The sequence below is a fragment of the Triticum aestivum genome, chromosome 5D (genome assembly GCF_018294505.1).
Source record: "Triticum aestivum cultivar Chinese Spring chromosome 5D, IWGSC CS RefSeq v2.1, whole genome shotgun sequence".
Lineage (NCBI taxonomy): Eukaryota > Viridiplantae > Streptophyta > Magnoliopsida > Poales > Poaceae > Triticum > Triticum aestivum.
In genome coordinates, this window is record NC_057808.1 from 327367771 (window position 1) to 327382770 (window position 15000).

The window sequence follows — 15000 nt, forward strand, 5'->3', positions numbered from 1 at the left end:
CGCAGCCCCGCCGAGCTCTCCTCGTCCGAAGATGAGGCAACGATGACGGGGTCCAGGCGGACTCCTGGAGGCGCGGCGCTGGCGAGGCCGAGGCTCGCCGGAGCCCACGAGCCGGCGCGGCGGCCGGGACGGCGGTCGAGGGCTGCTACAGCGCGCCCGAATAGGCGGCCGAAGTGCTGCTCAGCGCGGCTGCTCGACCCCGCGGCCGTCTCCTGTTGAGGCGTGGCGGTGGCGTCAGCGTCCTCCATGCCTGCTCCAAGGCGGACAACTCCGGAGGCACCGGTCGGCGCGGAGACGAAGGCGAGCGCCTCCTCCTCATTCACGACGGCGCGCATCGGCACGGGGCAGTATCCGGGCGGGCCGTCGGCCTCGGCGGTGGGCGTTGGCGTCGACGGCGCAAGCAACGCGGCTGGCGGAGGAGGTGGTGGAGGCGGAGATCCAGGGGGCGGTGCAGGCGCGGCTGCAGCCCTGTGCACGATGGAGGCGCTCGGGCCGGCCACTAGCCAGGGGTCGAACCCCATGGGCGCCTGGCCAAGGGCGCAGGGAGCACCATCGTGGGCGCGTCCAGGGACGAGGGGAGCACCGCGGGGGGCGCGTCCAGCGGCGCGGTGGCGGCCAGGAGCACCACGTCCAGCGGCGCGGTGGCGGCCAGGAGCGCCACGTCCAGCGGCGCGGCGGCCGAATCGACGGATGGCTTGCATCCGGCGACGGAAACGCCGGAGTCCACCCACTCCATGGTAGCGACGACGGTATCGACGACCATCCTCGCGGATCAGGCGGAGGAAGAAGGAAACGAGGTTAGGCATCTCATCGGCGGCGAGTGCTCCCTCTCTTCTCCTTTCTCTGATGTTTCTTTTGCTCTCGCTGGCTGTTCTACGTGCGTGATAACGTGTTTTGAATCAGAATGATCGAATGCCTTCACGATGGTTTACAGGACGCTTATATATCTCCTGGAGAGACACGACGATCCAGAGGAGGCGTCGGTTTCAGAGAGATGCGTCGGTTGCCGGGACACAGGCGTCCGCGTGATGCAACCGCTTGGCCGTTGGGCAAGGGGAGATTTCCTTTTACAGAATTAATCTCAACAATTGCAACATAGAGAATTGTCAGCCTAAAAAAGAAAATGGTGAAAATTGCAATGCTCATGGTTTGTCGTGCCGGTTGAAGAGAATTGCTATGCTAGATCGACGAAAAAGTGTAAAAAATACATGCTCTTAGGCCTTGTTTATTTCAGGTTTGATCTGATTTAAATCACCTAGGGATTAGTTATATAAGATCATGTTTGTTTCAACTTTGATTGGATTTGAATCACCTGTAGACAGCTTCGTCACCGAAATACACTTTGAGGTGCTTCAACAAATTACATTAAAGATGACCCACATCCATATTCAACTTCAATGGCAAAGCTGATTTGAAATAGTTGTTTGTTTCAAATTCTAAATTCAGTTTCATTGGCAAAGCTGTAACACCCCAAAAATTTGAACTTGTTTTATCAATTAAAATTTTGCCAGAAAATTAAATTTTTATCTGTCTGGATTTATCTTTGATTTCAGAAACCCCTCTTCTCTTTAATATTGTGGGTTTTTACCTCAAGTGGAAACTTTCAAAAGAAATAATATTATGGACTTGTATGCCCTCTTTAGAAAAACAATTCTTTATTAGTGGATTTATTTGCATAATTATTTTTCATGAGTTTTATTCCTTTAAAATGATCTTTCATAAATTTGGAGCCTTTTTGCACTGCAACCACTTGATAAATGCTTTTAAAACTTTCACCAAAATTTGGGGATGTCATGTGAGGTTTCCACATCACTTTTATGCAAAAATATCTTTTGGTTATTGGAGATTTTGAGCTCTACATCAACTTTTTAAATCTGGTCCAGTAGATATTTTTGCACTACAACCTATTTAAATATTCTTCTAAAAATTCTTCCAAGTGTTTGGAGATGTCAGTGGATGCTCATAATTCAACTTCATGCAAAAACCCAGTGTTGTTCTTTGAAAAATTTGAGTGAATCAACCTCATTTTCATTCTGGTCCAGTTTGGTGATTTGTACTGCAACCCTATTTTATTTTGCTCTAGTGCACTTGAGCTTTTTACTACTTATAGTCCTCCCTACCAAACCCTTAAGTCCAGGAGATTGGACCCATTGGAGTATTTTTAGTGCATGCAATGATAGCCTTTAGTTTCTGCCCAAAATTGGTTTTCTCAAAATCTTGCACTAACAAATTTCTGTTTTTGCCAAACTAACCTTACCACCTTCTTTAGCTCCTAAAGAGACTAGGGACTGGAGAGTTTGGCCACCCCAAGAGTTGCCTAGATGCCCATGGCATTCTGTCGAACACCCTGTGTGCAGGAACAGTTTTGGCATGTTTTATAGTTTGCATTGTGGACTTGAGCCCCTGACCCATCCAGCATGTCCACTAACCTCCTAGCTATCCCTAACCCTGGCCTGTTAACTACCAGCATCGCCCAAGCTCTCTAGCACGCGCTGGCTTTTCGTCGAACATCTGGTGTGCGTGCTCTGGGCGCGGCCAGAGCGCGCGTTTTGCACGTGCGTGCGCACGGGTCGCTGCGTCGCACCCCTGGCCCTTGCTCACCTGCAGAGCCGCGCCCTGCACTCGCCCACTCACCAGTACCCTCCAAGACTCCCTGGCGCCCTACGGCGCCGCCGTCAGAGCGCCCTTGGCGGCACGCCGGCGTCGGCAGCGGGCTCTGCCGTGGTCGGCGCCGCCCAAGCCACCCGCGCGCGCCAGCTGCCCCCTGGGAACAATCCGAGCTTATCCGCAAGCCGTCGGCACGCGCTCGTCGCCGCCACGTAGTCCTGCAGCTACAGAACCGCGGTCGCCGGCGATCCTATCCACGGCAACCGCGGGACCGACCTCGAGCGCCTATATAAAGAGGCCCCGAGCTCCTCCGAGCACTCAGGCAACCCCAGGCCACCCCCATAGTACTCCCGCAGCCAGCAATCGACGGGGAGGGGCCTTCTTCCTCGTCTCCGGCCAGTTCGGTCGCCGCCTCAATCCAGTGCGGTGCGTCGCAGCCAGGCCCTCCCCCGCCCATCCAACGCCACCAACCGTCTCCCCATAGTCTTGCGGAGCTGCCTAGCGCCTCAGCCTCGACCAAGGACCACCATAGCCCTAAGCCCACTTTGCTCCCGAACCACCGTCCGCCGCGGAGCTCGCCGCCGGTGACTTCCTCCGTCCCCACCTGCCTAGCGCCCACCGGGAGGACCGCCCCGGTCTGGCGGATCCATCCCTGCCCTCGGGGCCCCGTGGGGAGCTGCCGTTCGTCGACGGCGATCGCCGGAATCCCGCCACCGTTCGGGCAGAGAGAGAGGAGGGAGGGAAGACCAGTCAAACCTGACCAGTGGGCCCCCTGGACCCACTGTCAGTGACCCGCGCGCGCCCATCCACTCTGGTTAAGTGAAAGCGCAAAATTCCCGAGTACGTCTCCTCTGCTTTGAAAGCGTATTTTCCCCCGAAACGTTTTCTTTTCTGGTTTTATTTAAAAACAGAACTTTGACTAATCTTTGACTGGCTATAACTTTTAAAATGAAACTCCAAATGAGTTGATTCTTTTTCCTACCTCTCTCAAATTTCATCTAGTTTATTTTAAGATTTATTTCAAAAATATTTGGGACAACTTTTTGTACTGTTTTTGAAATATGTGTTATTTGTATATTTCTCAAAATAGGATTTTGGAGAAAAAGGCAACCTTCAAAAAGTGCACCCCCACATGCATACACTTGAAGGCAAGCATTCTGAATCCTGGCATAATATTTTTGTGGTGTTTTGATACGGTTACAGCACCACCTTGACTTGGAGCATATGTTATTTTTATGTGACGATAAAGCCCCATCCATGAGTGCATATTGGAGATGCTTTACTGTTTGAGATGGATATGCTGGTGACAGTGATCATCCTCGCGAGCTTTTCATGCATACCGGCAGGAAGCCGGGAGAGTCGTGGTCTTGGGTAGACACGAGCTTGGCCCTAGTTCCTCGTCGAGACGAGTGTGTCCGGTATGGCATGATGAGGTTTGATGAGCGGTGATTCTGTCTGTTATTGGAGATATATTGGTTATGCTAATTATTCGGAGAATACTTGGACCTCCTGAGTCGGCCGTAGGTCGAGTCTTGTTCAGTAACTTCCCCCTACCTGTTTTGTACTGCCACTTGTCCCTGCCGCAGGTAGGGTACGGTTCAGGAAGTTGTCAACCCCTTACCAAAGCACACACCGTACAGAGAGGCCATGGTGGAAGATACTGAAGGCCTCCGGTAGGCATGCCACCTGGTCCGGGGCATGGGTGTTTCCGGTTGGGACCGAGAGGGGGGCACCCCTTAGAGCGCGCGATATAAATTTGATCCCATGCTACGTCGAGGTTGTAGCCTCCCCACTTAGAGTTTTGCTTGACGGGTGTCGTGGGTGATTCCAGACACCGGTAAGTTAAGCTGGTGTGTGCAGGTCAGGCGTGTTTTCAATTAAAAGGTTGTAGGCGGAATTAGTCCCGATGGACTAAATAAACCCGTTACTCGTGGGAGAAGAGGTTATATCTATTCGGATAGCCATGTTCATGGGTAAGGACTGCAGTCTGAGATGGGTCTAGTGACGGTTTTCGGATGGAGACACGGCTAAACTAGACCATAGTAACGGTATTCGGATGGAGACACGGCTAGACTAGACCATAGTAACGGTATTCGCATGGAGAAACGGCTGGACTAGATATTGTTTATGACCTGTGACATATGAGGATTATGTTTATTATTATTATGGACTAACCATTCACATTATTGGAATTATTGAGTATCCCTGGGACGGTTCTACCTCCTGAATATTCACTGTGATTATTCTTATATAAGCCCTCTCTGTGGTGTCGCTCAGACGCCCGACTGTGGCATGTTTGTTATTTAATTATTCTTTATAAGCCCTTTATGTGGTGTCGCTCAGACGCCCGACTGCGGCATGCATGTTATTTAATTATCCTTTATAAGCCCTTTATGTGGCGTCGCTCAGACGCCCGACTGCGGCATGTTTGTCATTTATTTATTATTCATAAGCCCCTTATGTGGCGTCGCTCAGACGCCCGGCTGCGGCATGTTCGTCATTTCTTTATTAATTATAAGCCTTTTATGTGGCGTCGCCCAGACGCCCGACTGCGTCATGTTATTCATAAGCCCTTTATGTGGTGTCGCTCAGACGCTCGACTGAGGCATGATTTATCTTATTATCCTTTTTTTTGAGGTGTCGCTTCAGACACTCGATCAGTGCATTCTATTTTCTACTTCCGTATTGCATATTCATATTTTACCTGCTTACAAGCATCACGGATTTCGTTTATTTCGTGACAGACGTTATGATCACAGAATATTCCGGAGCATGATTACCCCCTTGTTATATTATACCCGTGTTCTAAATGTTTGCGAGTACATTCAAACGTACTCAGTGGCTTGTCCCTGGCTATTGTCTTGGCCAGATTCTTGCGTGGAGAGAGCATTGCGACGGCAGCCCCGGAACCCATGTAAAGGTGATAGCAGCCTCGCGAAGATAGGAGTTATCCTGGTCAGCTGTTCTTGTGGGAAATGGAGTCCCATAGACGCAGATGAACTACAAACCGCTTCCGCCATCAACCACTAGAAACCAAGTGTTGTACTCACAGGCCACAATGGCCTTGTACTTCGTATTTTTGTACTTTGCTTGGGATTCTTGTATCAAGTTGGTGCCTCATCAGCTAACAGTAATCCTGTGGCTGGTGAGCACAAGGGCCATTTTCTGGAGTTTTAATACCCCGAAAAACCGGTCCTGACAAAAGCTGGCTTCACTGGTAAAACTGATTTGAAATAACTGTTTGTTTCAGATTTCAAATTCAGCTTCAGTGACAAAGCTGAATCTGATTCCTGAAGCTCAAACAAAAAGGGCATTTGTGTCGTCAGCTCGTAGTTACATAGGAGCAAACACTTTAGGATTCATGCGTGAGACCTGCCGTGTCTAAGGGCATTCGCTCTGAAAAATGCTAAAACCCCGACATCGGGTTATTAGCATCTAGGCAAATTTAAATTTAGACAGTGAGCATCATCTCCTCCTCCGTGAAGTGAATCATCATGTTATGGAGAACTAGGTGATACCCCGTGCGTTGCTGCGGTAAAGTATGCTATGAATTTTCTTTAGAAAGTAAATAACACATTAATATATAGTATCAAATTAAATGGATAGCTCAAGGTTATGGGTGGCAGCAACAAAGATAAATTGGCAACCCTATATAGAGCCGCTTGATGTGCAAAAATAGCAACGATCGTATGCCATTGTTGTTTGGTTCTCACGTCAGAGCGTGCAAAAAAAACACCAATACGATCTACTCCCTCCGTTCCTAAATATAAGTCTTTCTAGGATTTCAATACAAACTACATACGGATATATATAGATCACTCATTTTGCTCCGTATGTAGTCTGTAGTGAAATCTCTAAAAAGACTTATATTTAGGAACGGAGGAAGTAACAGATAGGTATTACACTGTATATTCCACAATGAAAGCAATTGAGAGGCTAATGTAGTGAGATGGATATGCCTTGGTGTAAATCCAATCCTTTAAGATTACATGTGCGAGACCAAAAGAAGGAAAAAAAATGGTGAGCAAATTTAGGAAGTCATCACTACCTAGACCAAAAAAATCTGGAAAACCACATAATAATAAATAATGTAAAAAGGAACTATATTCGTTTTACATTTAATTCAACAAATTTTGTTAATTGGAAGATCTATATTACCCACCAAGTTCACTGACCAGCTGTACATAGTTGTGACCTTCACAACCAATTAAGTATGAGAACCATGTGTTAAAATGCAAAAAATATTTAAGCGCTCGAGGTTTAGCTGCTAAGTGGTGGCTAAGTGTAAGTATCCTACAGAATAGTTCTTTTTCAGTTATGCCGCATTTTCCATGGTCTACGTTCCTACACACAGGAGTTGATTCAATACAACATAGGATTGTATAACCCGTCCTATACGGCCGGCAAAGTTTAATCATGAAAGAAGATATACCATAAGTTGAATGTCCAGCGTGAGAACTAATACAACAAATATGCATAAACTGGAATTCTTAAGGCATAGGTGACAGCGAGATAGAAAACAGATGCTGCTCCGGGTGAGATCTTAAGATGACCACCAATACACTTGCGGTCGGCAGCAATCCTTCAAAACTAAGAAACATGTAGGCCGACCTTTTTTCCCCTCAAAAGTCATGGAGAGGCTTCACTATTTTCATTTATAAATAAGAATGTTAGCTTGTCGGCTTCATAAGTTGAAAATGCTGACAGACATAGCCCTATATATGGAGATAAAAAGGGTTAATTAACGTGATGACTGAAGTTCTAAAGACATTTGGCAAAACTGAAATCGGGTTCACATCTAATGGATGCTAGACCGTGTCTATTCTTACCTGTCAAATAGACACTTTTGCAATGGGGAAGTAAATAGTTCTATGAAATGGGATTGCTAAATACCGCATTACTTGAAATAATAAAAACACCTTTCAAATATTTCACGTATTTACATAACTGAGAGAAAAAACCATCACGGACCAAAAAAACAGTTCTTGTCCAATTTCTAGTTGGGATCATAACGCACATACTGCATCCTAACATTAATCTAGGCGGACTACATATTCACTTGGCATACAGTGCAATCATGATACAATATTGATTGTACATAAGACATGGAGCAGTATGGCCACAAGCGCTCTAGCTATTCTCACAATATATAATCAATTAAAAAAATGTAGTAGCTCATACCTGACGCTTTTATTCAACTATGGCTATTCGTGATGCCTTATCTACAAACGCACACAATCTTATCATAAGCATTTATATATAAGGAAATCATTAACCCATATACGATATAAAACCATTAAATGAAAAATTGCAGAACATGCATGGTAAATTAATTTGGCTGCATATGTAGCTATCGCCTGCCCGCGAAAATCATCGGGCGAAGTGTACAGAATTTCCACATAAATCTATCTAGTTATCCAAATCTTCATCAAACCTGACTCGGAAAAAGGAGATGACAGATCAAGATGTGTGAGGTAATTGCCCCTTGAATCTGGTACATGAACAAATTGAAAGGATAGGAAGCAAGAATCCATGAATTGGGGATTAATAAACACATCATTAGGCTAGAATATTGTACAGCTAGTAAGGGAGCAAGATGTACCCGTAGATGGATATTGGCGGCCATGGTGAAGGCTCCCAATTTTTCCTGCGCGACAAAAAGAGAGGAATAGGGCCGGAAACTATAGGCCAGCAACGAATCAGATCGAATCGGGCCTAGCCTAGGCATGGATGGAGGGAGGTGGGGATGGAGGCGACATACCTGTAGAACTAAACTGCAGTTCTAGCTTGCGCTCGGGGATATTGATGAGGTTGTAGATTTTGCCCTTCTGCTTGAAATTCCACCCATCCTCCAGATCGATTGCCTTGCGCTCCTACCCCGCCATCGCCACCGTAGTGGCGGCTGACTTCGGATGCGTCCGTCGCCGGGTGGGTGTCGTTTGGGGTGAGAGAGATGCTCAGACGGGAGATGGGGAACGGAGACGGGTCGACCCGCTTAATGAGGAGGGATCCCGACGCACGTTTCAATTGGATTGAAGGAGGGGTTTGCTTCCGCTTCCGTGGGTCAAGGAAGGAGGAGTCAACCGAAGGAAGCACGGGGGAATCAACTGCAGATCTGAGCCATACATGGTCAATCAAACGACAGGAAATAATTGTAGTGACGTGGACGCACGAGAATGCAGGAAAATCAGGTAGTGGGGAGCCCCTATTTAGATATATTAGATATCAGGTGCTACGATGCTACCATTCTTCAAGTCAACATTTGAAACACACAGACACAAAAAAGACAAATTCAACATGAATGGTGTAAAAAAGCCAAAATGATAGTACTATTCACTTGTGTATGTTTTGACCGCTGGTTCTCAAATCCTTGGTAGAGTTCGTGTTGGAAGTCTGGAACACCTGAAAGCATTTAAAAAGGGACCGGGGCCGGCGGTCGGACCGGAAAAACCGGAACCGACGATCCCATCTGGTTTTTAAGCATAGGGGGCCGGTTGAGCAATCGAACCAGAAAAACCGGTCGAACTGGTCGGTTTTTTTTTAAACCGACGAACCGGTCGGTTTACAGAAAACATTTCCTGAAAAGCCTCTCAATCGACCCGTTTTCGCGCGAATCGGGCGGGGGTAGAAAGGGAAAAGAAAGAATACCCCACCCTTGATAGGGTTTTGGGACCATTTCTCTCGATTTTGTGCATAGACAAACCCCGTCGAGGGTAGCCGTCCTCTCCCGGCGCCACCGTTGCAGGGCGCCGTGGTGCGGCGACGCCGCCTCCCCCTCATTGCTCCGCGTGGCAGCAGTAGGCCACCAACCGAGCCGCCACTCCTGTGTCCTGTCGTCTCGAGCCATCTCTGTTTGACGACTGGGACAGGGGACACTGCTGCTTAGTCGGCCTGATCCGTCAACTTCAATCTCGCTCCGTTCCAGTCAAATCGACTAGTCTTCGCTCCAGTTGCCTCCCTCCGTTCCAGAGTCTGGACTAGGAGCAACCGAGCAGGAGGACCAGGATGCCTGACGGTCATCTCCGGTTAAACATCTGTTTATCTATTGACTGGTGCATTTATTGATAATATATATTATTGTATTACTTAAAAAACCGATGAAACGGCGGTCCCACGGGTAAAAACCTGAATCGACGGCCTTATATTATCGGTTCGGTTCGATAGTGCTGATATTCTCCCCCCTCCAGTGAAGTGCGAGGGGAAATCGTAACCCTAGAGCCCAACACTCACATGGCGCCCTCGCGCCGCCGCGCGCGGTCGAGCGAGCCGGCGGCGGACCTGCTGACCTCCCTGCCGCCGCCCCTGCTCGACAGCATCCTCGCTCGCCTCGACCTCCGCGAGGCCGTCCGCACCTTCGCGCTCTCTCGCGCCTGGCGCCGCCGTTGGGTGGACCTCCCCTGCCTCTCCCTCGGCCTCATCGGCAAGGGTGGCATACCCGCGGTGGCCGTCGACAGCGTTCTCCTTCGCTACCCCGGCAACATCTCGAATTTCTCCATCCGCTCCCTCGACACGCACTCCGTCCGCCGCGTCGACGACTGACTCATCGCCCTCTGCAACCGCGGCGTCAGGTCCATCGATCTCCATGCCCCAGACTTAGCTCTTCACTCTTCTGTCTTCTTATGCACGAGTCTCGTGTGCCTGAAGCTGCACTTCTGCTTGATACCTCCTCTCCCCGTGGAATTCACTGGCTTCCCCGTGCTGGAGCAGCTCAATCTCATGGCCGTCAAATTCCCTCATAATGGGGAGATCCAACTGGAGGCGATTATCAACGCGTCACCCTTGCTTAATACCCTGACTCTTTCCTATGTCGATACACGCAGCGAGGCCTTCCCCGGTTGGGTGATTGGGGGGGCCAATCTCCGGAGCCTAACTATCGTTTCCAATGATAATCATGGCTGGCAAGTCGCCGAGCTACCAAATCTCCACGAAGGCACCATCAATTTGGAATACTGTGATAACTTTAGTGATTTCGGAGGACTTCTTGCTGGGCTTGCTCAAGCTCGGAAGCTCACTCTAAATAAGTGCTACCCATCGGTACTTTTCTTTCTACCTCTTATATCGATTGTCGGTAATTGCTGTCACTCGAAATAGATAACTTATCGAGCTGATAGATACTAGGCAATAGGGGGTATAATCTGTAAATCTGGGTCCTGGGTTTGTGCCTCGTAAGTTGTTTCACACATTGAAGGGGGCAGGGATCTTGTGGAGTTGGGATGAATCTGGCTTATGTGCAATTGTGTTCCCCTTCCTATTCATTTATTCAAGAACTGTGCACTTATTCATAAGATAATACTTTAATGTTATGTACGAAATGCCTTTTCTGGGAATCATTTGTAACCGTTTCAAATGTTTACTTTGGTCCACACAAATAAATGTAAAAAATAACGGAAACACTAATGCCCACACGTGTGGGCGTTTGCATCTCGCCCACACGCGTAGATCCGTGTCCATTTGTGGGTGCACGAATCTTGGCATGTTTGTGGTGCCATGTAGGACTGGGCTGGTGTGTGGGCATTCACCCGGTCGCCCACACGTCCGTTTCAACACAGGGAGGGGCCGGTGTGTGGGCGTTTAGCAGTTCCTGTTTTCACTCACACACGAGGGCTGGTGTGTGGGTATTTGCCATCTCGCCCACACGCCCGTCTCCTCTCCCACACCCAAAGCTGCCAGTTGCCATGTGTTTTGCAGTGTACATGGCAACTACCCTAGTGTGCTTGTAAGCAGATGGCAACTCTCTTTTTTTACCCGAACATGTCAGTTGCCATGTGTTTTGCAGGGTACACGGGGCAACTGCCCTAGTGTGCTTGTAAGCAGATGGCAACTCTCTCTTTACCCGAAACATGTTATTTTGCCATGTCTCTTTGTAGCGCTACACGGCAACTGCCTAGTGTTAGTAGGTGGCAACTCCTAAGGTTTTCAAATTATGGCAACTGTAGTAAAGCAGACCATACATGGCAACTGCCTAGTGTTGGTAGGTGGCAACCCCTAAAGTTTTCAAATCATGGCAACTATAGTAAACCAGACCATACATGGCAACAACTGCAGTTGTCCAAAATGGCATTTGGCACTTGACCTGAGATGGCAACTGCAGTTGAGCAACCATGGCAAATGTAGTTGTCCGACATGGCAACTGTAGTTCAGCGACATGGCAACTGTAGTTAAACGGACATTGAAGAGGGTCCGGACCATGGCAACTGCGGGGACACGTGGTGACTGTCACGCGGGGCGTGCGGGACCGTGAGGTAGGTGGCTGAGAGAGGTCATGTGGGCGTTATCCTTTTTGCCCACACGTAGGCGTGTGAGAGGGACCGCGAGGAAAAAAAGAGGTGTGTGGGCGCTAGTTGTTTTGCCCACACGTAGGCGTGTGGGCTGTTCCTCTTAAACACCACACAAAACGTGTGGGCAGACCCCTTAACGCCCACACGTGTGGCAGTTATCGTCGTCCAAAAATAAACTTTATATAACATCAGGCAACAGAAGTTGAATATGTAAATCTGGGTACTGGGTGGTGTTTTACACTTGTTAGGGTTAGGGAGCCTGTAGAGTTGGGATTAATGTGGCTTATGTGTGACTGTTTCCCAGTGTTTCTAGGACTGTGCACTTAAATTCAGAACATACTGTAACGTTATGTACGAAATGCCTTTTCCAGCAAGCATTTGTAATAGTTTAAACTGCTTTCTCTGCTCCGCACGACGAGATGAGTAAAAATAAACTCTCTATTGTGTTGGTGTTCGTGTTAAGTGGCGATCCGAATAATATTCTAATCAAATAGTGACGTTCGGATTATTAAGGCACTGTAGCGTTTCTAACATTTGTAGCCTGCTCATTTTCCGTAGGGGTGTGAATTCTTTTGTTCTAAACAGAGATACTCAGTGCTTCTAATGTGTTCAAAATGTTCTTGCAATTTTAGCATTACGAGCAATGTAAATTATATCAATGGTGGAATAGTTATCATTTGCATTTGCATTAAGTTTTGTATCTTAACATTTGTTTTGTACAGTTCACAGAGGATCATATCCTGGAAACACTTGCATGCACCTTTGACAACTTAAAGAGTTTAACCCTCTGGACTCACTTTGAGGAAATGCCTACCATTTTGTCAACCTTTTGCATGTTGAGGAATGCTCCTAACCTTGAAGAACTTGATATAATGGTACAAACTAAACACACTGCCTTGTATCTTTATCCTACATATGTTGTTTTGGAGGTTGGCATGCTACTCGTATGATTTATACGTTTGGTTTATTTTTCACGATCGATGTTTTTTCGGATGAGGAAAATGAAGCAAATGGGGAGTTTCAGAATGCAGAATGGACCGACGGCATGTGTCCCAACCTTCAAGTTGTGCGATTGACGGGTGTTCTCTGTTCGTCAAATGAAATGTGTTTTATACAGCTTCTTTTATCTAAAGCTACAGTTCTTCGCATTATGTCTATTAATCTTGGTTACGGAAGCTTAAAGTCTAGTGAAGATGCACTGCGTGAACTGATAACATATAGAAGAGCTTCACCCCATGCTCAAATCTTCTTCGACGGTAAAGAGCCTTAAACTTCAGCTATTAAATGTATGTACCATGTATTATCATTGGATAACCTGTGGAGTACCTAGTAAGGCCCCGCTTGGCATCGGTGTATTTTTATACACCTGTATTCATTTTACAGGTGTATAATACCGGCCACACTTGATTTTCAACTGGAAAGAGAAACGACTGATGGAGGTCTGTATATTTTACAGGGGTATGGCGCTGTGAAAGGCCAATCCAATCAGGGCCTAAATTCATATTTCAGTTAGCCCTTGTGGCACTTTACATTAGATGCTACTCCCTCCGATCCAAAATAAGTGTCGTGGTTTTAGTTCAATTTTTTACTAGAACAACGACACTTATTTTGTATCGGAGGGAGTACTACCCTTTTCTATACCTGAGAGGATGGTATTGATACTTAGGAGGGAGGGAGAGATTACAAGATCAGGGTAATGAGGATTGTGGTTGAAAGTTGAAGGGATATGAACAAGGGAAAATACATGTTACTTGTAGTGATTTCTGGATAATCTGTCCCAAGGTTTTCTTTGCAGATCATGCCCCCTTTTTTTTCTTTACAAGAGAACTGGAATTTTTAATGACACGAGACCACATTGGACTAGATGTCTCTGTGCCTCTCTTTTATGCTGGGGTGATGTTTTTGTGCCTTGACATGCATTTCGAATTCAAAACACACGGATAGACAGTGAAAGCATTGTTCTGAAGTCATGTGGATGTATTGCATACAAAAAATATAGAAAACTTGGTATTGATCCAACATCTGGTTGGCTATAGAGTTCAGATTGAGTTCACAAAATGTGTTACTCACAGTTGTTTACTCATGCTGCTACATTGTTATTATTATTGTTTCTAATATAGTTTGTGGTTTTGCAGTGATGCTTTGCATTCGACATCATATGCTTTACATCTTGTAATTATTTGGATGAGGCCACAAAGTGACCGTTTGCTCTCCTTTTGCAGGCAAATAGGGTGCATTTCTGGGCGTGTGCAGACGACATTCATGTTGCTCGCCTGTGTAAGATGTTGTCATTTTCATCTCCACCATTCGGGTCACTTGAACAGAACAGAAATATTGGGTCACGTTCAGTTACCAGCATTCCGGATTCGCGGGGAGGTAGCTAATGTTCCTTTTAAATGTAGCTAGTTTGTATGAAAGGGAGAACAATTGTTCCCAGGGGCACAAATGAAATGACGAGCGGCAGGTGCACCGACCGTGGCTTCAGGGAATTGAACAATCCCCAGCATGAGCTGATCCATGGAGGTTGGCTCTCATGTCTCGTCGGCACCATAGCGACTTTGCGAGTGGCAATTAATTGATTGAGTACGTGTGCTAGAATATCATAGTCAGTGTTGACCTACGCTCAGCTGAATTGTTGATTCGTAGATACTCACCCAGAGTACAGATCAGTTTTTAAGCCGCCTATCCATCATTGATTTCCAGCAATCGTGCGTGCCATACGCGTAGATGGTGGTTGGCGGAGGGTTAGCATTTGGCCAGCCATATGACAAACTGTGCAATTAGATTAGTTTTTTCTTAACTGTTCAAACACGATGAAATTTGGCATGGAGATTTGCTGCTCACCGAGAGCAGATGACCCTGGGTTCAGATTTGAATATTTGTCATTCCCTTGTTACTCTTGTGTGCACCTTATGATATGCATCCAACGACTCGTAGCCTTCTTCGTCCTCCAGCAGATCCGTAGCACCTGTGCCACTCGCATCCACCCACCCCTAGCGAACCCCTTCTTGTCTTCTACTCCTTTGATGATCTTCAACACATCTATTTGAATTCCCTGCGAGTGAAGGATTTCTCATATGGAGAAAAACCTCTTAGCAAAAACCTCTTGAGCGCT

At 47.1% G+C, this 15000-nt stretch overlaps 1 long non-coding RNA gene and 2 pseudogenes across 1 annotated transcript; 2 read left to right on the plus strand and 1 right to left on the minus strand.

Moving 5' to 3' along the window:
- The first annotated feature begins 246 nt into the window (after window positions 1-246).
- Window positions 247-908, plus strand: LOC123120558 (glycine-rich protein 1-like; annotated as a pseudogene).
- A 6083-nt stretch (window positions 909-6991) lies between these two features.
- Window positions 6992-8632, minus strand: LOC123121502 (uncharacterized). The gene is made up of 2 exons (XR_006459766.1): window positions 8369-8632; window positions 6992-8254 (listed from the first exon to the last, which is right to left on the minus strand). It is a non-coding gene; the product is annotated as an uncharacterized lncRNA (long non-coding RNA).
- A 1147-nt stretch (window positions 8633-9779) lies between these two features.
- Window positions 9780-14780, plus strand: LOC123121503 (F-box/FBD/LRR-repeat protein At1g13570-like; annotated as a pseudogene).
- Window positions 14781-15000: the final 220 nt, after the last annotated feature.